An 8651-nucleotide genomic window follows, 5' to 3' on the forward strand; every position below is an offset into this window, starting at 1 on the left:
GGAACAAGGGTTTCGGATCGGAAGATGAACCCAATCTTATTCCTTTCCGCTGCTTCAAATTCAAGTGGCTCAAAGGTGTAGTCAGAAAATCAGAGTTCTGATGCAGATATAGCCCTTTGCAAAAAATCGGTAAACATAAACTGAAGGTGTACCACCGTGCACAATATCAGCTGAAACTCCAGATTCGGTTTTTTTGCTGGGTCCGCGGTCCCTACAAGCTTCATTACCTCTCAATTCAGGAAATAATCAGAAGTCTTAGACCCGAAGTTGGCGATCCATTTCTAGTTCGGATCATAGCCCTCTTAAAAACCTTCAGGTAAAGTAAAGAATCATGAAGGACAGTTTCAGCTGATATTGCCCGCGATAGCACATGCTCCTATAGTATTCTTCAGTTTTGTTAGAAAATGGTAAAATATCCCGGTCAGACGGACTCATTCAGTATCACTTGAGCGAGTACACTTCAGCGCATCGAATGTCACAGCAAGTGCTTTCGTGCTACACGATAAAATTTTAGTGTCACTTCGAAATGATGTCATTTTCGATGGGTAAAGTAGAAAGAACGCAAATTTTTAAAATATTCGCCCAGATTTCCCAGTAATCTTTTTGTTTCCTTATTGAAAACACGTTACCAGACATTGTTGCGTTCATCAGAAATTGTTACGCCCATTTGATAAATATATTGAGCCATGACTAGCCGAGACAAGCATAAAGTACGAATCGGATTTAAAATCCGAACGACAAAAGCCACAGCCACAGGAGGAAGGCCACGGAACCACGCGGAGCGACGGAGCCATGAAACGGAGTGAGCGGCCAAGCATGCTACCGGCGCTACTCTTCGCATCCAACGCAGCGTTACCGAGGAACGTGTGGAGTTGACAAAAGATTTCGAAGAATGAAAATCCGTAGTGGGAGCAGTGTTGTGTGTGCGATTTCAGCGCCTCTCCAATGATAGGCAACAGAAGCCTCACCTCCGCGCACATCGAGCAATTTTAACCATGTTCAAGCAATCCCCAGTGACCACAAGCAGTGGATGCAAGACAACGTGTTCGTGATAGCCGCTCTCATGGCTGGCAGCCTGCCGGCAATCAGACATGAACGGTGGGCCTTCTAGCGAAATGAGCGGTGGTTCGAAGACGCCTTCACCCCATTTGTCCAAGTTTGACTTTAATCAGACTTTTTGCGTCTCTACCATTAGCCCAGGTACCTCTGGAATCATTGAGGTGCCGGCAACGCGAGAGCACCAGCGTGAGAAACCCTATTTCGCTTGAGAAGCGAATTGCCATTGGCTTATACCGCTTGTGCTCGAGCGCCGAAGACCGCACCATCGCGCACCTGCTTGAAATGGGGCGCTTAACCGTCAACATCATCTACAAAAAGTTCTGCAACGCTGGGATTGAGAAACTGAAAGGGGAGTGGCTTCGAATGTTGCGTCCGGAACAGATGTCGGTAGGTGCGCATTCAACGCATTTTCCGGCTTCCCGCACGCTGCCGACGCCCTGGAAGGCTGCCGCATGCCTGTTTCGTCGCCAAAAGACCACGCATCTGACTACAGAACTACAAGGGGGGTAGGTTTATCTTTATGCTTCGTCCACTTAACTTATTGTATCATTCTATTAAGAATGGCAGTTAATGTTTGACCACACACTAACAAAAAAACAGAATGACTGTTTTCTTATTTTCTTTATTAGTGAGGCAAGGGGCTACTCTTCATACCTCCCTTTCCCTCTTTTTTGTTCGTCAAAATTAATAGTGAAATAGGCAGAAAGGTAAACTGCACAAAACAGGCTGAAATTGAAACAAAACATAAAGCTACGATCTCTGCTGAATGATTAATCGTAGCTTGATATCCATAGAAGCCATCTAATTCTGCCTGATATGAGCGTAATGTGTGCTCCTGTTGCGTTTTAGCTTGCTGCGTTTAATAGCTGCCTGCCTCTTCATCTGCAGAATTCCGTTCGAGGTGTTTCCAGTGTCCCATCGTCTTCCGACCCCAAATCGCGATTGTCTTCATTTGTCCTCCGCACAGATGCTGCCGGTTTCAAACGGAATGTCCTGTCGTTATAAGTCCTGATATTGCACAATTTCGGAGCTATGTTGGATCACACCTTGTCTTTCTTGGCTCACTTTACGCTCTGTAGGATACGGACTCTGCCTCCTGGGTGCTGCAGCTCTAGATGCTGTCATTTTTAACAAATAATGTAGGATATTGCTGGCATCTAATCATTTCCGGTTTCGCACTTCAGTGACGGAAGACATTGAACGAAGAGTGCGGCAGCGTTTAGCTGGTACTCGTGCCATATTTGTGTAAACGCAACTCCCAGCAAAACGCTGCTGAGTCATTTCATGCCAAAGGAGACGCGGCAATTTTTTTATGTAAGGGATATGTACGAAATAATAATTTGCATAAAAAAGCCTCTTAAAACCAACAAAAGATTTTTTTTTTGTAAAGAATAAATTTTATTCTTGCTGATATCATGCTCTAAATTTCTGGAATTTGCAGAAAACCCTTGTAGTTAAAAAAAACGTAGTAAAAAAAAAGAGTTTGGTATCACATAGATTTAGGTGTACGCCTAATTCCTTAATAACATACCCTATCTTGCAGTAACATACACACTTTGAAAGACGCCAGTTTGAGTCCAAACAGGAGCTCCAAAAGGAAGGAACGTTTCGTGATGTCTTTTTTTAGTCAACCAGTATCTGGGTGTTAGCTACAATACTGTTCTGGTTGTTCTCACAGAACTAATGATTGAACTGCACGTGTTAAATTTTTAAAGCCTGGTATTGTTGCCTTTTTAATAAATTACAAATTCTTCAGTTTATGCTGAAACGGCATTATTGAGAGCCAGAAAAAGCAATGTGGGCATCGGTGCCCGTCACTTTCGAAATACCCAAACGTTCAATCCACCTTACATCTTTGACGCATCAAAACATTTAAAAAATTCTTTTTGTTTTAGCTGAGAAATTATTGCTTAAACATGAGCCTCTCCGACCATGCCTCCAGGCGCCCACTTCGTAGGCGACGCACGCCGGCGTTCGCCAACGAGGCGTCAACGATGTGAGGGGATGCCACTTGGTGTTCAACCCCCTCCTAAAAACACTCTTTATTCACTATTATTAGAATGCAATTAAATGCAAAGGGTGGACAACGATGACGAAAATAATCCCTGGAGAGGGGAAACAAGAGGGACAAAGGACAAACACAAATCTCCAAACACAGCTAGGTGACTGGTGCGCAACCGAAAAAATCCGCCTGGTCGATACCCGCACCAGGCGGATTTTTTGGGTCGCGCACCAGTCACCTAGCAGTGTTTGGAGATTTGTGTTTGTCCTTTGTCCCTCTTGTTCCCCCTCTCCAGGGATTATTTTCGTCATCGACTCTTTATTCAGTTGAAGTGGACGTTATCCCGGCATCCACTCATCCGTATCCTCTTTACCTTTCGTAATGACACTGGCGTCTTAATTTCACTCTACTGCGCATGTAATTCCTTGCCGACGAGTGCAGGTCTTCATCGTCTGCTTTCCAAGTTTGGGAATGCCTGCTGCGCGTCGGCTTCATATGTCGTATGTCCAAATGTGAAAACAATTCAGACGGGATAGCTCTTCACCGATGCAACACGATAACAGTGATGTTCCTTCCCTGTTGCAATTAAATGTATTTTGATAGAACTAAGATATATTGAAGTTCGTTGGCGCATCCAACAAGGACGCACTGCCGAGAGAGTGGTGACGTCATACAAACGACTACGTAACTCTTCTGAGCGCCATTGCGGGCAGGGCTTGTGGCAACAGTACAACCGCCTGCCTAATTTAGAAATCCATGGCATGCCGGTGTCCACCAATGAAGACCTCAAAAAATCCGTCTTCGACCTCGCAGACAAACTGTCAATCACATCTTTTCAACCTTCTGTCATGGTGGCTGTCCACAGGCTCCCAAACAAAAAAGATAAGATCCCCCCGAGTTCGGTTCGATTTTCGTCATCAGCTGCACGAGAGATATGGATGAAGGCACGTGGCGGTCTGCGCGAACTCGCACAAGCGAGAACTCTACCCCAGCTTTATTTTATCGAGAATCTCACCTAAATCAACCGAAACCTGTTCTGGAAAGCTTGAACACGGGGAAAGGAGAAAAGATTCAAGTATGTTTGGGTTCGAAATGGCAAGATATTTGCCAAGCGGCAAGATCAGGCAACCCCAGTGCGCATCAACTGTGAACACGATATTGAACTGATAAACTAAAAGGATATTGGATCCAGAGAGGACCGTCTGATAATGGGCTGTGATGACTTTCATACTTTTGTTTCCTTTTCAGAAGTACAGAACTTTTTACAAGTTTCGAAGGTAATACTTTTCGTATTACCCGTGTTAATATCCGAAGCATCCGGAAATACTGGGACCATTTTCTCGCATTAATCTCCCCTTTTTGCTCTTGTTTTGATGCTTTTGTACTGACCAAGTTTAACATTTCTTCGGAGAGTTTCACTAAGTATAAAATACCAGGCTATCAGGTGTTCTCTTATACTCGTCCAATAAGAAGAGGAGGGGGTGTGGCTGTGTTTATAAAAAATAGTTGGTCGGTGACCGAGTTAAAATTTTCATTCCAACAGACAGAAGTAGTTACGCTGCACTTAAGCACTCCTTTGTTATCCCTGGTCCTTTTCTCAATCTATCGTCTCCCGTGCTGTAATGCACGGTTATTTCTGGCCGAATTTGATTTAGCTTTGTCCTCTCTTTCATCTGAAGAGCTTGTATGTGTAAACGGCGATATTAATATTGACGTACTTCGTCCCACAGTGATCATAGTCGTAGTCTATCTTGATGTTTTGTCTAAATGGGGCCTAAAAGCAACAATTCGGAAGGCAACACGGGAGGAATTTATCTGGCCAATTGGTGGTATCTAACATTGATCATATAAACGTACGAGCTCAGAACGTAGTAATCCAGCCTGCAATTATTGAAACTAAACTTGCTGATCATTATTTTGTCTGTTGTTCATTGACACAGATATCTAAGCCGTTGACTAATGTTGGCGCTGTGAGGGAGTTGTCAATAGTTGATCCCAGGCACTTCGATAACCATGTGGAGCAACGAGATTGGAATACTTTTCTTCTAACTACATCTCCAGCTGACGGTTATGAACAGTTTGTAGCTCAGTTTAACCTTTTTAAAAAGGCGGCTACACTCACTGTAAAAATTAAACATCGTAACATAGACCAGAAATGGATGTCTTCAGAAATATTGGCAGCCATCAAAGAAAAAGATCTCCCACGGGCGCAGTCAAAACGCTCCCCCGGTAACATCATGCCACGATTGAAATTTAAGCAATACAGAAATAAGGTTAATGCCATGATTCGTCAGGCCAAACGCATGCACTTTAGAAATAAATTTAAGGACGCTCGTTCTGATATAAAAAAACTTGGTCGCTCATCAACAATCTCCATGGTACGAAGAAGTGCACGAAAAGCAATGATAGCTACCTTCTTTCGCAAGTCTCTACTGATGGACAGAGTATTGCTAATGAATTTAACAATTTTTTTCTCAAGTATCAGGTATTGCAAGGAAACACCCAGCTTCATGTACCTTAAACAAAAGTGTCTTAGACTCGGCTTATCTTCCTCTTCTCTCTGAAGAAGAGCTTAGGTCAATCCTTTTTAGCCTAAAGCCCAATAAATCTCCAGGTATCGACAGTATTTCAGTTAATGACTTGCGCAGAAACGTTGAAATATTAGGGCTGTTCTACTTTTGATTTCTAATCACATTATTTCTAATGGTATCATTCCATTAGCAATGAAAACAGCTTTGGTGATTCCATTATTCAAGGGAGGCGCGCGAAATAACGTAGAACATTATCGACCTATTTCCATTTTGTCTTGCTTTGCTAAAATCCCGGAAAAACATATGTGGATAACTATGAATAGCTTTTTAGATAAACACAGTTTATTATTTCCTTATCAGAACGGAGTCACACAAGGCCGAGGTACTCAAATGCTCCTGGATGACTTTTCTGAGATGCTCAATTTATCTTTTGAACGGAATCAAGTTGCCTGCGCACTGTTCCTTGATGTCCGCAAGGCGTTTGACAGTGTTAACCATCACATTTTGTTAACAAAGCTTTCAAAGTTAGGCTTTCAAGGTTCTTTTCTAAATTTACTGGAAAACTTTCTACAAGATAGGCGTCAATGTGTTTCATTTGGAGGGTATCAAAGCGAATTCTTTTCAATCAAAGCGGGTGTCCCCCAGGGCTCTGTTTTAAGTCCACTGTCATATATTCTTTATTTTAATGGCCTCTTCATGTTGGTACCAATTTCACTATTTCAACATGCTGACGACACCGTTATTTTATCTAGAGCGTCCAATTATTCAGATGCCTTTTCGTTTTTACAAACTGCGGCAATTAAAACTATGGACTGGTTTGAAGCTAATTTAATTAAAGTTAATGCATCCAAAACGCAGCTAATATGTTTCCACAACCCTTAGAAAAAAGTTAATATGACCTCCTCTTTACGATTCCATACGTCTAGATGTCTATCACGTGCACATGAGCGTATAGAGCATAAATCTTCTATAAAATATATTGGCCTATTCTTTGACAGTGACCTAACCTGGAACACTCATCTTGCTCATGTGTGTAAGACAATTCGTGCAGTGCCTTGTTTGCTATAGAACACGAGATATTTTATGTCATTATCCGTTCGAAAAATTGTTGCACATGCTCTTGTTTACAGTGTGCTCGGTTACGGTGTTACCGTGTATGGTCATTGTGCTCTGCGTTGGCGAATTATTTCGATTCTGCGTTTTTTGTTAAAGCACATTTCCTATGATTCATGCCTTGGTAAGGACATTGACGTGTTTAAAGCACTGCATGATTTTAACTCGCTATTGATGGAAACTGTTGCTCATAGGCATTTTTGGGATAGTCAATTTAAAGTTCCATATGTACGTTCTCGTATTCGTAGACCCAAAGAGCGTTACCAGATACCTGGATGTTCGACAACATTTGGAAAAGAGCTCGGAGTTACTATAGTCGGATGCAACCTGAGAACAATCTTTTAGCTCCACCCACAAGCGCATTGCGCCCATCTGATGTGCCTCCGCCGTCGAGAATGTAGTTCGCTAGCAACGTTGCTTTTTCTTCCTCCAGGAAACATGTCTTAAACTATTACAATATTTATTTAATTCATTCAGGACATTGAAGTAAGTTAGAATACGTTTTTGTCAACGAAATAGCTGTTTAGTAAAGAAAGAAAGTCATGTCCAATGCACCGTCTTCCCAATTCATTTTCTGTCCAAATACCGTCTTCCAGCGCCTTCGATTGAGGGAAAGCGAAGCACTTATAGTTCCTGCAAATAATAAATATTTAGTGATTTACTTAGTTTTGTGGGCTTTGCGCTCGAAATGTGTGCCTTTATTTTGTTGGATGAATAGAAAACAAGAATAATTATACTTTTCGGGTTTTGACAAATCGGCACCCTCCGAAGTCATCGACACCACCACCGCGCCCCGCTCTCTTTGTCTTCCGTCATGGATCCCACTGAGGTGACATCGGAAAGCAATTCCCCTGATTCTTCTTGGACGAAACAGCCTGGTGCATCCTCACCGGCGACACCAAAGCGGTTCTTCAAGAAGCACAAGCGAGGTCGCGTAGCTTCTCACCTCTCAGCAGTGCTAAGCCTCGCGCCCGCTTCGAAATTTTCGTTGGCGATAGCGTCGCTGGATTCTCACGTTGTCGCGCAAGAACTGCTGCAAACGCAAGCCGATACCATTAAGATTTCGTGGCGTAACCTCGGGGCACGTAAAACACGGTGCAAAAAAGCAGAATAATTGTCACGAGAAACTAGCGTTGCGTTGCTAAGGCCAGCAGCCATGTTGAGCTTTTTTTTTTTAAAGGATCGCGATTGGTCCACAGAATCGTGACGTCATGAAAACGATTGGCTGGCGTTTCTCGGCGTAGGATTACATTTTCTTCTAAGAGACATTTTCGGTTTTTTCTTAGCTTGCAACCGACTATATGTACCAGCATTTATGAACAAACTACCTTCTATTATTCTAAATTTAAGAACAAAATCGAAGCTCAAGAAAGCCCTGAGAAATTTTAGATCGGAAAGCGCTCACTAGTTTGCTTTTGTTATTCTGATTTCTTTGTGTGGATTTTATTTTACACGTTTCCTTTTGCAAACGGCATGGTTTCATTGATTTTAAGACGCTGCCAGTCAAGCCCAATGTGGCTTAGGCAGGTCAGACTTAACATACGTTTTGTTCATTTGCAATAAAATTATTATTCTTATTATTATTATTATAGTGCAATAGTGCCCCTAATTTTGGGTGACCAAATATTTTCCTTGTCTACAAACCTTATGAAGTCCTTTCCAAATGTCTTGAACAACACAAAGGAAGCTGTGTTTAACTTAAATTTGTCACAAACGAGGACTGTTGTGAAAATGCCTTCGATATAGCTTAAAGCTTGGTTTCGCTTTGTAATGAAGCGAATGAAATGCACCTTGGGAGACGCTAAACTAGCAATTAGGGCTGCGTGCGTCTTAAGCAGTGTCTATCAAGATTTCCGAGATAATGCCTCGCAGCATTGGGACCGTGAAGCGAAGAAGCTCGACGAGCTCTACGAGCAGCCGTCGCATAATACCGACGTGTGTGTTGG

The sequence above is a fragment of the Ixodes scapularis genome, unplaced genomic scaffold (assembly GCF_016920785.2).
Source record: "Ixodes scapularis isolate PalLabHiFi unplaced genomic scaffold, ASM1692078v2 PGA_scaffold5__190_contigs__length_132052651, whole genome shotgun sequence".
NCBI lineage: Eukaryota > Metazoa > Arthropoda > Arachnida > Ixodida > Ixodidae > Ixodes > Ixodes scapularis.